The sequence below is a fragment of the Gymnoscopelus braueri genome (assembly GCF_963280865.1).
Source record: "Gymnoscopelus braueri genome assembly, chromosome: 7".
NCBI classification, from domain to species: domain Eukaryota; kingdom Metazoa; phylum Chordata; class Actinopteri; order Myctophiformes; family Myctophidae; genus Gymnoscopelus; species Gymnoscopelus braueri.
In genome coordinates, this window is record NC_137608.1 from 9,374,616 (window position 1) to 9,389,639 (window position 15,024).

Consider the following 15,024-nt stretch of genomic DNA (forward strand, 5'->3'; position numbering starts at 1 on the left):
TTTGGGGTAATTTTTATGTCTACTGGGGCTTTTGTGAGCACCCCACACAGTTTTTAAGTTGCTTAATTCAGTATTTAGATATATGATATTCATTTTAACAGACATGCCTCCTTCCCATACAAACCCATTGTAACTCCAAACTCCATTTTAACCATGTTAGATTAATTTAAAACACATGTACTTGGTATGGTGACTGATATTGTCCTTCTAATGCTTCAGGAGACCGTGCTTTTTTCAATTACTTTTTCATTACATTTTCTATTATTCTTGGGGAAAATGAAAAAAAATTATAAATGAAAAAAGTAATTGAAAAAACACGGTCTCCTCATGCATTAGAAGGACTATATCAGTCACCAGAACCAAGGATCAGGGGTCATCAACATCTGTACATGGACAAACATGTCCGTGGCAAAACTTGTCTATGTCCATGTGGCACTTGGCATTATTTTTTAAGGAAGAATATCGGCTATACTTTTTCATTATAACATATTTTAATTATTCACAATCAAAAAAAAAAATGTGTTTGAATAATTTTGGTGGCTCATAAAGTGTCGGGATGACATGCTCACCCCCTTCATTAATCACTCATCGCTCCATCAGCATACCTTAGACTTTCTTATCAACATACACTACCTGTTCACCTTCATGGAAACCCCAGCTATTAAAGTTGACAAACAAAAAACTAGTTCAGCTGGTAGAACTTCCAGTCACCTCCTGTCCTCAAGTAACACAGTCCTCTGAAAAGCCATCTGTCTATATACTGTAATAACCATATGAAGTATAATACGCACCCATTCACCTTTGCAGCTAAGTGGCCCTTTTGCTCCTGCAATGTAAGATGGAAGCACTGTCTGTACTGATAAGACCCAATTATTGAAATCCCAAACATGGAATATAGTTGGACCATGCCACATTTAATGCCTGTCTCAGGACTGCCACCTGCCAGTATACAGTGGATTTCAGTCAGACAACTCTTGGATTTAATAAATATATTTATTGAGCATAAATTTAAAGGGCATACATATTTAAGCAGATTTGGTGTCACGGCTCTGTCTCATTTCATTCATTCCCTATAAGCATCAATTATAATAAATGATTTGCCAACTAGATTTTACAGGGAATGGAATGAAATAGACCCCCATAAGCGAATCATTGAAACAGAGTGGATGGATGGTGCAGGTGGATGCAGGTGGATGCTAGGGGGGTGGTGGGAGTACAAAAAAAAAACTTAATTGAGCAGAGTACAAAGCAGCAGCAGAGAAGCAGCATAGCAGAGCAACAAGATGGCAGAGCAGCAGCAAGAAGAATGAGCTGTGAGCAGGGAGGTTTAAAACCCAATCAGATGGAGATAGCGTGTGACTGATCAGCTGATCAGGAATTGGCACTCCTTTGAGTTTTCTGCCTGAATTAGCTCTGCACGCTTTGCATCATAACTTCTGAGGTATACTTTTCAAACATAAGCATGGTATTTACATATAAGTAAGGATATGAGAAAGAAGAACTTGCTTGAAGTAAAGACACACTAATGAATTTAAATGTTGGTTGGGGGTTTTCTCCATTTGCTCATGCAGGCTGAGAGGCGATCAACTTGGCATTCCCCCACACCTAAACCTTTTTGTTTGTCGTGAATATCGGGTCCTGTGCTTATGGAATATGAAATTATTATGATATTAATATATTATAAACACAAACCATTAAAGTATCTAATAACAAGAGGAGACCAAAACGTCACTAGGCTATTTGGGAAGATTCTAGTGGTGACTGCCAGCTGCAGTGAATTGGTCAAGGTAACACTTCCAAATATGGTGTGAATCCAAAATACCACACCCCGAGTGCTTGGTTCTCACAAAGACAGTTGCCCTCTTCAGTCAAGCCAGCCAAGATGAGTTAAGACAAACAGGGTTTAATATGAATCAGTGCCCTGAGAGGAGAAGGCGGTCCGAGCTATTGTATACAGCAGGCAGGAGGTAGTTAGCTGTACTGAACTGTTTTGTATAAAATGACTTGTATTGGAAGCAGACAGGACTCTGTGTTTTTCGGCTACACACAGATGTCGCGTCCAACAGGATAAAATGGATCTATGGACTATGCACTGTACGTCGAATTGACTTGTATGTATGGGATGCTGAGAACTCTGACAATAAAATGGAATTGTTAAGAAAGGAAAGCTCCGGTCTCTGAACGATGATTCTTTATTCCCCGCCTCCGGAAATGGACTCGTATTTCCGCCGGTTCCCTTATGACCCAGATACCACAGAACTTATAGTGTTTGCATAGGTAATTAGGGACACTGCATAGCTGTACATTTCCTTTGTTTAACCTGGAGACAGTAAGTCTACCATTTGTTTGGTCAACAGGTGGGGGGAGGCTATCACTGACCCCCACCCACATGAACAGGCTGTAGGCTATTCAAATGTGGATCTATTGTGTTAAACTGGGAGACTTCACTCCCTTCCTCCAGGCACTTGCAAATCATGTCAACTAATGTTCAAAGAAGTTGGTCAACAGCTGTTGGGGCTCTCCCCCATCCCACATGCATTCTAATGTGTATAAAACAGTGACTCTAAAATGAGTAGTTAGTACTGTCTCACACGACGTGAGGCGGTCGGGGAGCTCCGGCTCCCTGGCTCTCTCTGTTATGCTGTTAAGATGCTGCTTATTGTGGTCTTTATGGAATAAATGAATGAGTTGGAAACCTGGTCCTGACGTCTCTTCTCTTCTTCTCCTCTTATTTATTACCACCAACGGGCCTGATAACACGCAGTTTATGCCTCATAATATACGACATGTTCCTCTGCATTGACATGTAAAAATACAGTACTAGGCCGTATTGTCTAGCTCCTTTTCCTTCAGTTTCGTTCCCATCAAGTGGACCTAAATAATCTCTGCTTCTTAAAAAAGATCTATTGGTAGTAAGTAAGAAAATGTTTTACCGACATCTGATTTGGCGCAGTATTTTTATAATTAGAGTTTAAAAGTCGGTACTATTTTCTTAGCAGCGCAGTAATACTGCGCTGCTATGAAAATAGGGGTGGTGCGGTTTTTGGCACGTGATTCCCGTTACAACCAATGGAGTCGCCTCTTCCGCCTCACCATTTCCTGCAACAACAGCCATAGCAACGGTAACGTCCGAAGAAAATTAATCAAAACAAAGAAAATATCCTTCAAAAGCACGTCAAAAGGACTCGAAACGATGCTATATGAATCTTATGTCTGTCCAGAAAGAAGAGGTTCAGGAATTTACACAGACAAGATGGGATACATGTACAACAAGCCATGGATACACGACGGTCGTCTGTCCCGACCGAACTTCAACCAGGTGTTTGCACTTTTACATTTACGGCCCGTACATCTACATAAACGTTCAGATTTCAAATATAAAGTGCTTACCGCATGGCCATTGATGTTACAATTCTGTATGGTCCCGCAGAAATACCCGTATATTCCGTATTGTTCAATAAAGAGTATTCTTAACCGATCGGTGGCCATTTTCTCATCGATTTATAATGTATCAGAGTGCAATACACCTCCCATCCGATAGGGTCGCGTGGTTGAAAGGATATGGTGAAAATGGCCACCGATCGGATTAACAGGCTTTTTATTGAACAATACGGAAGATACAGGTACTTCTCTGGGCCCGTACATAATTGTAACATCCATGGCCATGGGTAAGCATTTTAAATCTGAAATATGAACGTTTATGTAGATGTACGGGCCGGGCCGTTAATGGAGAAAGTGCAAACACCTGGTTGAATGTTTCAGAATGTTTCGTCCTGAGGACGCTGGATTTCACGCAACATTCTACCAGCGTTTTATTGACAAAAATACATTAATGTGATTAATGTGAGAGGAAAACGGCAGAAGGATCAACTCTCTCAAACAGAAACGTCAGCAGGTGAGACACACACACACACACACACACACACACACACACACACACACACACACACACACACGGGGGGGGGGGGGGGGGGGCTCACATTTTAACATGAGACTGAAATAATTTATTGTGTTATCAGATAAAAGCATTGAAAATAGTAGATCTACAAGCTCACAACACATCACAACGCGTTGTGAGCTTGTAGATCGGCTATTTTCAATAGATTTATTTGGGGGGGAGACACATTTTAACATCATCTGAAATCATTTTTTATGTTATCACATGAAAAAAATCAATTGAAAATAGCATATCTACAAGCTCACAACACGTCGCGTTGTGAAAGTAAAACTACCTCAAAATTCTACTTGAGTACAGTAGCCTACTTGAGTAAATTACCTTAGTTACTTTACACCACTGAAAGTACAGGTACTAAAAAAACGTACAGTACTCAAGTGAGTGTCCACCACTGCATCTCACCAGTGCTGATAAAGCCCATAAGCTAATTGGCAATATGGCCAAGTAAGAGATTGTAAACAAAACATGCATGTCAATATTGGACTGTCAAATATTGATTTGTCATTTTATGATTGTATGGGTGCTATTACTGTATTTTAAACATTTGTGTGTCATTTCATCCATGTTCCATCTCTGCGATAACTCAGACATCTTTACATAGTTAACAGCTAATACACCAGATGTTGTGATTGATAAAGAGTCCAGGGAAGTGTCTGTATTAGATAGCCTGCACCTTTGACTCTAGCCTAGAGGAAGCCTTTATGACAAAGGTCATTAAATACCAACCACTCCTACATACCATCTCAGAGCTGGGCTATTAGGTGCAGACTATTTGTTTTTATATTTGGCAGCCTATAGGACATACCCACGTACTGGCTGTTAGAGGGTTTCAAAAACTTTGGATGCCCAAAAAGGAGGCAAAAAGGTTGGCAAAGTATTGTGCTGTAATTGGCAGCCGCCATATATGGCGGAGACGGTGGTACTTATACCCATAGAGTACTGAGTGACATGTTTATTGTATCGTGAAGACATATGCCAGGATCATGTGAATGTAACCTTACTGCACCTATAATATTTGTGTCCCTGTATGTTTCTCCTTTATGTGAACATAAATAAATGGTTTAATGTGTGTGTGTGTGTGTGTGTGTGTGTGTGTGTGTGTGTGTGTGTGTGTGTGTGTGTGTGTGTGTGTGTGTGTGTGTGTGTGTGTGTGTGTGTGTGTGTGTGTGTGTGTGTGTGTGTGTGTGTGTGTGTGTAAATGAACCACCCTTCGCTGACCGCTACAAGATCTTCTGTGAGAGTCATCCGCCATGGCTTGTAGTTGACCAAGAGGTGCTGAAAATAAACCAGCTACGAAGGATGTTCGTGAACACAGTGAAGAAGCATGAGGATCTTGATGCTTCAAACTACAGGTAACTCAAATACTATGTGTGTCTTTGACAGTTCTGGGAAACAAAACAAAAACCTTTATGCTGAAAAGTACTGTATATTATAGATGTATTCCCTCACAAAAACGTCTATGAGAGTATATTTAAACTAAATTGGCGATCATTGTTAATACATCTTTATTTATACACTAGTGCTCATCTTTCCCTAACATTTTATGTTGCAGGCAGGATAAATTGAAGCGGAGGTTGACCCCTGATTTCCCCCAGCTGGTTTTTCACTGCCCTACCAAGTGCAACATCTCTGAACATACATACATGTCCTTCCTAGGTATTGTAGGAAAAAGGTTTGGTGATGCAGGGCTACAATACATACTCATTGAGTCAAGTTGGTGCCCCAAATCCATCAATGGTGTGATCAGTGGTCATCCACAGGAGATGCAGTCTGCACTTTCATGTTTTGTCATATTTGTATACTATTTTGCTGCCGTTGCACTGTCAACCAACATTTCTCTGTTCATACCTGTGAGTGACACAGAAGGCCTGATCTGGGGGGTGGGTGGGAGGGTTGATGTACAAATGACACATGCTGTGACACACTGTGGTATTTTAATAAATATTTCATACCATATGTTGTAATAATTTGGAGCTTTAGTGTATTTATTTTACTCTAGTCCATTTTTAGCATTATTCCAATCTAGGGGGCTGATTTTCAGCCATTTTGGGCCAAGGAGTGCTGCTTTTTTTCTCCTACCTTTCAGTACACAGTAGGTTGTGACATTTGCTATGTATGAAATATAAGCTTTTAGCTAAATGTACTATTTGTATGTTTCATTGTGCTGGGCACCAATCACTTCAGTAGAAGCGTTTTCTTTCTACATTTCATGATCAAAATTCAAACATGAGTACACTAAGGCACCAATACTTGTTTCAGATGTTAGGTACATGTATTTATGACATTTGAGAAAGATTTTGTGTTGCCAAAATCAGTTTTCAATATTTTACGAGCAAAAATAGCAGCACAAGATTTTCGTTTTTTTTATTTTGGTTATTCACACATTTCTGGCTTGTGAAAAAATACTGCAAGATTTTGTGAGGAGGTATTTTAACCCAAAGTCCACAAGGGTATTGTCTATGCAAAAATGCATTGAAAAAGTAGATCCAAGACGTGGGAACAAAATTCATTTTCTAGGCACTTTTTGGAGGGTCACGACACGGCCTATACCCAAGGTTGGAGACTGAAAAGAAGCCTTTGTCCTATTGTATACATAATGTTTGAAGCTTGCCCTCCTGGAGTCCAGGTGTCGACACCCTGGGCTGAGAGTGGCCTCTTTAGTTTTTATCTGAGCTAATCGGAATTCCATTGTTCCCCTTGTGAGAGTCCGCTGGTCACAGACAGTAAATGCATAGTGGATGGAGAGGCAGAGGACAGAATGTCTACATAGGACCTTTTAAGTTTGGCTTTAACTCTGTCAAGCTGAGTAAGACTATATACATTGTACACAATAATAAGAGCCTTTTAAATGAGTAGTTGAAATTATTAAAGTTTGATAACTAAGATTGGTGCTGTTAACAAAGAGAAATATCATTTAAGGAAAATATTCAGTCCTGAAGTAAATGCTGCTTTTATTGACTTATTGGAAACCAGCCTTTGTGTAAAAGCTTATTTTGTAGTAAGTAACACAAGTATGAACAAATGTGGTTGGGAAGAGACCATTTAGTTCCATGTAACCTTTCTTCTTGAATATAAGGAAAATGTCATGTTCTCTTACAAACATCTTTTTTTGTGTAAATCATTCATTTAAGGTTGAAAACATACATGTGTCGGCTTATGTTGAAGATAATAAGATGTTAAACAATGATTTCATAATATGAGTTTGTGTAATAGTAAAGCTTGATAATTGGACATAAGATAAGTTTGTTACATTGTAAGGACAATGCTAAAGTGATACCAGGCTGTGGGCGGGGACTCGAGCCACGACTTCCCAGAACTCATGTATGTGATGTGTGATAGGCCTACAGGGATTGGGGGCTGGGCTTAAACCACCTAGCTCCTCCTTTTGTTGATGTTGATTTCAATGTGAAAGCTGTGCGCTGCTAAATCAGACCCACCTGGCAGTTTGCCAGTCGGGCGGTAATAAAACTATGCTCTGACAAACTTTGACCGGATCTTCTCTTCTTAAACCTTTTCCCAGTAAACTGATTACAGCCACTTTTGGGACCAGAAAATATACTTCACTTCCCAGTCTCCAGATTTTCTAAAGTATAGCTAACCACTTTAACCCTGACATCGCAATTTTGGGCACGTCATTATAGGCTAAAAATAAAAGAAAATTGCTGATCTACAAGCCCACAACATGCTGTGATGTGTTGTGAGCTTGTAGATCGGCTTTCCCCCCAAAATAATTTAGATTACAGTGGAATAGAGTAGACACTATCACATCAGGAGTCCATTAGTACAGTACATTTAGGACTAGGCCTATGTGAGTCTGGTAATATTACTGATTACTTGTTTTCCATGTCCGTGGAAAAAATTCAATATGAATGGAAATCCATTCATATTCCATCACAAGTTCTTTACCAAGATGTAATCGATCTGGTTGTGGTAATCAAAATTAGTAAAAAATACCTTTAAGTAATTACAATTAGTACAATTACTAAAAAGTAATTAAGTCAGAAAAGGGTAACTAATTAAGTAAAAGTATTTAAAAGTCACTTAACTGAGTACAAATATACTTTAAAGTAACAAACTTGAATTAAAATACTTAAAATTAACTATTCAGAAAAAAAAATACTTAAGTAATTAAAGTAAGTAAAAAGTAACTCATTTAAGTATAACTACTTAAAAGTTCATAAAATCTCTCCCCGTTTCTCTCTCTCCCTCTTTCCTGTCTATCTTCACTTGAACAATCAATAAAGGCAGAAAAAAAATAATCATAAAATCATAAACAATAGGCTACTTCAAAGTAACTAAATAAACCTGAATTGCACACATACTGCATGGGGCACCACAGCAGTGTTACAGCAGTTTCTAACATTTAAAAAGGCCATAACTCGGTGACCATTACTCTAATCAGCGAAAATAGAGTAGTACCTGAATACCAGCACCCACACATCAAATAGAGTAGTACCGTCTGAATACCAGTGCCCACACATCAAATACAGTAGTACCGTCTGAATACCAGCGCCCACACATCAAATAGAGAAGTACCGCCTGAATACCAGCGCCCACACATCAAACAGAGTAGTACCGCCTGAATACCAGCGCCCACACATCAAGTAGAGTAGTACTGCCTGAGTACCGCTGGGTGACCTACCTTCAAGTGGCGCTGATGTGCAGCCTTGACATGAATGGACAGGGATTTACCATTGTTCCTCTAGTTCATATACTGTGGCTTAATCCTCCTATCATTCTAGTAACCTCTGTGGCCTTGGTGGGTGTGTGCCCGTTTCTCCTCACTGACTGGAGCACTTGATCTGATTTTGCACACAGTCATTGCCCATTACCATCTGAACTTAACTCCGAAGCCCGTTTCTCAATTTCATCTAATCTCAGCTTTTTATTAGCCATTATGTGTCAAACAATGGGAGATAACGTTGCCATGTTTCGTGGGTTTCGCGTGAGAAACAAGCAGCAAGGTCTGTACTTTCGCCTGCGCCCTTCACCGGGGCTTGGGTGTTCATATCCCCCAACGGGTATGGTCTAGTTAAACTCATCAAAGGCACCGCTCACTTCACACTGGGTGTGATATATTTTTTTTGGGGGGGCTTTTCTGCCTTTATTTATAGTGTAGTGGAGATTGACAGGAAACAGGGAGAGAAAGATGTGGAGAGACATGAAGCAAAGATCGGTGGGAACGGGACTCCTGCGATGCGCTGTCAGGCTACATTAGAGCCTAAGTGCCCGGACCACTAGGCCAGCGGTCTTTTAAATGTGGTCCGGGCCAAGTGAAACTTTTTAAATGTATTGCTTCTATGTAATAACAACTTACTGTAAACAGAACAGCAGAGTAGTCATCATGTAATATTTAAAGTTTATGTCATCATGGTAATTATTATCATAATTACAGGTGGTCCTGCGGTATAAGACAGGCTTTCATTCATGCTCACAAGCAGACACATGGGTATGCAGTAACGGGTCGTGTGGCAGTGAGTAGGGGGTACTAAGTGAAAAATCGTTACGCGGCGGATAAAAGCATGAAATTTGATACAGATGTCCCTTGGGTCATCCTAAAACATCCTAGAAGGGGTGCCCAAAAAAATCTTAAACAGGAAGTGAGTTATGGACAAAATCCAAAATGGCCACCTAAACTGTTGACCGTTGACTCAAAAGACACCAAAATAATCTCCAAAAAGCATAAAATGTGGCACACATGTCCCTTGGGTCATCCTAAGACATCCTAGAAGGGTGCCCAAAAAAATCTGAAACAGGAAGTGAGTTATTGACCAAATTGAAAATGGCCGCCTAGTGTTGTCGATTGACTCAAAAGACAACTAAAGAATCTCCAAAAAGTATAAAATGTGTCACACATGTCCCTTGGGTCATCCTAAGACATCCTAGAAGGGGTGCCCAAAAAAGTCTTCAACAGGAAGTAAGTTATTGACTAAATTGAAAATGGCCGCCTACAGTGCTGGCGATTGACTCAAAAAGCCTATAGAATCTCCAAAAAGCATACAATTTGGCACATATGTCCCTTGGGTCATCCTAACACATCCTAGAAGGGGTGCCCAAAATAATCTGAAACAGGAAGTGAGTTATTGACTAAATTGAAAATGGCCGCCTACAGTGTTGAAAGATGATGCAAGATACCTAAAGAATCTCATAAAAGCATGAAATGTGGTACAAATGTCCCTTGGGTGATCTGAACGCATCCTACAAGGGGTGCCCAAAAAGGTTTTAAACAGGAAGTGACCGCCTAAAGCAGTTGACACAAAAGAAAACATAAAGGGACGTCATTAAAGTGTATAATTTGGTACGTACATTGAGTGCTTCTTAATATATCCTAGAAGAGGTTATTTATTGCTTGTTTATTAAACTTTTTTAGGAAGGGACCATGTTGAAGAAATTCTAAATGGCTGTTTAAACAGTTGACCATGGCAGTCTGCATATTATGCAGACTCAATACGACAGGTTATGCAGTGCATAACCTGCCGTATTTTGCAATCTACCTTCTGTTTTCATTTCTACATCACTTATTCATTTTACTTTCTGCATAATTTTTTTATTGTACTCTTTGAATCTTCTTTATTTATCTAACTCTCTGCATATTCTTATTTATTTTACTCTGCATCTTATCTTACTCTGCATATTCTTATTTTACTCTCTGCATCTTATTTATTTTGCACTCTACATCTTCTTGCTTGTTTTACACTCTATCTTCTCATGTATTTTCTTCTTGATCATTACTGTTTTTTGTGATTAGTGTTTAGTAACTAGTACATGTATTCATGTGTGCCATTTCGCAATTACCAGCACATTGGCATAATGCTCTGCAAGGTAACCCAGCATCCCGGCATCTACACTTTCTCGAACAGAAGGGCTCAGCTTTGCAGCCACACTTGAGTTCTCTACAAACTTAAGCAGCCTCTGGCAAGAGTGTCCATAAAGGTGTCCACGAATCAGCGACTTTAATCCATCCATATTTGTCAGGAGATGGTAGAGATTGCATAGCTTTCAGGCTTCTGGACCAAATTCCAGATTGGCTGCTCGATTTGAATATTGTAGCAGTGCAGCCCGTGTGGGAGGAGTGTTTTCCATTGAGAGACTATTATACTTTTTTTGGCACCCCTTAGGATGCATTCAAATCACCCAAGGGACATTTGTACCAAATTTCATGCTTTTATATGAGATTATTTTTTATGAGTGTCTTTTGCATCGTCTGTCAACACTGTACACGGCCATTTTCAATTTAGTCAATAACTCACTTCCTGTTTCAGATAATTTCAGGCACCCCTTCTAGGATGTCTTAGGATGACCCAAGGGACATGTATGCCAAATTGTATGCTGTTATGAGATTCTTTAGTTGTCTTTTGAGTCAATCGACAACACTGTAGACGGTCATTTTCAATTTTGTCAATGACTCACTTCCTGTTTAAGATTTTTCTGGGCACCCCTTCTGGGATGTCTTGGGATGACCCAAGGGACATAATATGCCAAATTGTATGCTTTTATGAGATTCTTTAGTTGTCTTTTGAGTCAATGGATAACACTGTAGGCGGCCATTTTCAATTTTGTCAATAACTCAAGTTCCTGCTTAAGATTTTTTTGGGCACCCCTTCTAGGATGTCTTAGGATGACCAAAAGGACATGTGTGCCAAATTGTATGCTTTTATGAGATTCTTTAGTTGTCTTTTGAGTCAATCGACAACACTAGGCGGCCATTTTCAATTTAGTCCATAACTCACTTCCTGTTTCAGATTCCTTTGGGCACCCCTTCTAGGATGTCTTAGGATGACCCAAGGGACATATGTGCCAAATTTTATGCTGTTTGGAGATTCTTTTGGTGTCTTTTGAGTCAACGGTCAACAGTTTAGGTGGCCATTTTGAATTTTGTCCATAACTCACTTCCTGTTTGAGATTTTTTTGGGCACCCCTTCTAGGATGTTTTAGGATGACCCAAGGGACATCTGTATCAAATTTCATGCTTTTATCCGCCGCGTAACGATTTGGCCATTTTTTGTGCTTAGTACCCCCTACTTACTGGTGGTGAGCACGGTGCAGAGCGCCATAGAGTGGTGTCAACGAGAAGGAATCATGAGTCGACTGCTTAACAGCAACGCTCCCTTCGAGATGAAGTGAGTGAAGAGGGACGCATGACACAGCCAAAAAGTATTATAAATGTGATTCTCATCTTTTAAACAGTAGCTCCGGCCTGCCATGTCAACAAAAATAAGAGGAACTGGCCAAGTGGCTATAAAGATAACATGTTTAGAGGTTAAAGGTCCTATGACATGCTGTTTTTGATTGATTTGGATTTGTTCAAACATGTTTTAATCACATGCCTATAGAGTCTAAATGTCGGGCGCATCGCATGCATGCAAAGATCCCAGAGACGACCTGAAAGACTCCTATTTTACTCACAATTGAAGTGGCATTTCAAAAACGTATTCCTTAATTAATCTTGTGAAATTTTGTTTTTGTTTACCGCAGTGTCTTCTTGCCTATAGATATGCCGCCATGGATTGTTTTTTTTCTCTCTCTCTTCAATATGCAAGAGTCACACAACATTCAGAGGTCCCCCTCATTCCTAATTGTCCCCGCCAGGCCGAAAGGCATGGCGAGAGAGTATATTTTACCCCCTGTCTGTCCGTCCGTCCGTGTGTGTGTGTGTGTGTCCTGTCCGTGTCCAGCTAATCTCCGCCACCGTTGGCCCGCTCGCTGCGAAACTGTGCACACACACTCCCTGGATAACAATTCAGAACCTATTGCCCCCAATTTTTCACATGGGCCTGTTATAGCGCCACCAGGAGGCCGATTTGTGCAAAACCAATTTTTTGACATTACTCCTACAGATTTTATCCAAACGTCATGCAAATTGGTACACAGTGGCCCTCATTTATCAACGCGGTGCAGCCCAAATAATGGGCGTAGAGCGAGATCACCGCACCTTTCGGCATTTATCAATATATCCTGACGTGGGCTTCATCCTACCGTACACTGAGATCTCACGTCTGGTCGAGACCAGTTGTTGACGTTGGCTGCGCCCGTTTATTCCATTCTAGACCTGCGGAGCAGCATTGTCTGACTGTCTGACAGGCATCTGGACACATAATCCACTCCTAAATGTATATCTACACACTAATAATTAATCCCTGTGAAAATATAACATTTTATAAAGTAATTTAAACAAACTGCTTTAACAGTCATTCAGTTGCATTGGCTATTTTAAAATAGCAGATCTGCAAGCTCAAAAACGGGTCGCATCGCGACGCGTTGTGAGCTTGTAGATCTGCTATTTTCAAAATATATACGAGCGCTTTTGCGTCGGGACTCGGGAGTCCCGCGGTCGGGACTGCCGACGATCTTTTCATGGACAGTGAGGTGTACAAACTTACAGTAACTTGTCCTATGTTATGGAGTTATGTCATAGAGAGTTACGAAGTCTACAACCTGGCTGGGTTAAGGATATAAACCCGACGCTCCAATCTCTTATTAACGTGGCGGAATCACTGCCGCGGAATGACTGCCGCCCGTCCGAGTCTCACGGGGAATATCCTACATGACTGCTTGTGCACTGCTCGGTATGGGTTAAATAAATTAATATACAAACGTATTCCATTCATGGCGATGTGATTGGTATCATAATATGTCATTCATGTAGGCTACAAGCCTAAGTGACAAAGATTGTACCGCTACGGATTACATGAAAGACACAGTTGGGCGTGTGTGTGTGTGTGTGTGTGTGTGTGTGAGTGAGAGAGAGAGAGAGAGAGAGAGGTGAGGCATGTGCGTGTGCGTGTGTGTGTGACTTGACAGGCAGCGAGGCGAGGCGATCGGGGGAAACTCTTTCTTATTGGCTTTTGATGTCTTTGGTCGTATTCTGATTCTTCTTCATGTCGTAAAATCGGGGCGTTTTGAGAATATTTAAGGGCGTGTTATTTAAATGACGCTCGTTTTCAGACGTGAGATTTATCAAAGCTCCGACCTGATGTACGCCAGGATTGGCTGTGTAGGATCCGTTGATAAATGTGACTTTGACGTTGGTGTACGCCGAATATATGGAAAAATATAAGCCGGTTTATACGCTGCGTTGATAAATGAGGGCCAGTATCTCTATAGTCATGTGATCAACCCGAATCTGTCCGATTTCCCATTCCATCCTGATTGACTAAGGTTGGCTTCCAAAGTTTGCAGGATTGGTCCGTTTTGAACAAAATGCCTCAAATCATGAACGCAGCTTGCAATTTCCGTGAAATTTCACACGTACATTACCACTAGGCCGAGGAAGAAATGCCACCCATTTCACATTGGCCTGTTATAGCGCCACCAGGAGGCCACAATAACGTACCTGACCTGGCGGAGACCTGTGCTCCGAGGAGCACTTTTTCTAGTTCTCAATGAATCTCTGTGATTCCTATAAGCAGCAGAAGTGACAGTGTCAATTCCTAGTGTCAATTGTGTTTATAAGATGATAGTCTATTCAAAGAGAATGATTTATGCTGCACACAATGTGCAGCACAAATCGCAGCACAAATCTTCCAAATATTCCACATTTTATTACAAGATTTTTTTTTTAAATAGCAGATCTACAAGCTCACAACGGTTTAATTAAAGTGCTTATAATGGCCTAAGTGCCAGTTGCTTCTTTTGGGCTTGTTTTCCTAGACCTGGTTGCTTATTTCTCTCACAACATCTGGCAACGCTGATGAAAGTTTGAAGTTCAACTCCGCCTCGTCCAAAGATAACAGATGCGGTGTCGCATCGCCTTGACAACGTACTGTTCTGTCTGGAAGCGGATCACGTAATAAATGCTTTCATGTGTAATGAGAATAAAGAAGTTTACAAGGTTTAACCCCATTACCAAATAAAAGGCTAATAAAACGTGGAAAGGATATTATATAAGCCTTTTCTAATGAACATAGCGCACCTTTACCGAGGTAAAAATATGTTGAAAATAAATCCAGGGCATACAAGTGGAACGCTTCTATCCGATTATGGACCAGAGCTTATTGATTAAATTAGTTAATTTTGGATATCACTGTCCTACGTCGGAATGGGGAATGGATCTTCTGGACACAGCTTTC

At 40.5% G+C, this 15,024-nt stretch overlaps 1 protein-coding gene across 1 annotated transcript in view; it reads left to right on the forward strand.

Moving 5' to 3' along the window:
- LOC308088574 (uncharacterized protein) overlaps positions 1–15,024 on the forward strand; it is a 136,489-nt gene that overhangs the window by 61,598 nt on the left and 59,867 nt on the right. The gene's annotated exons all lie outside the window — the stretch shown is intronic.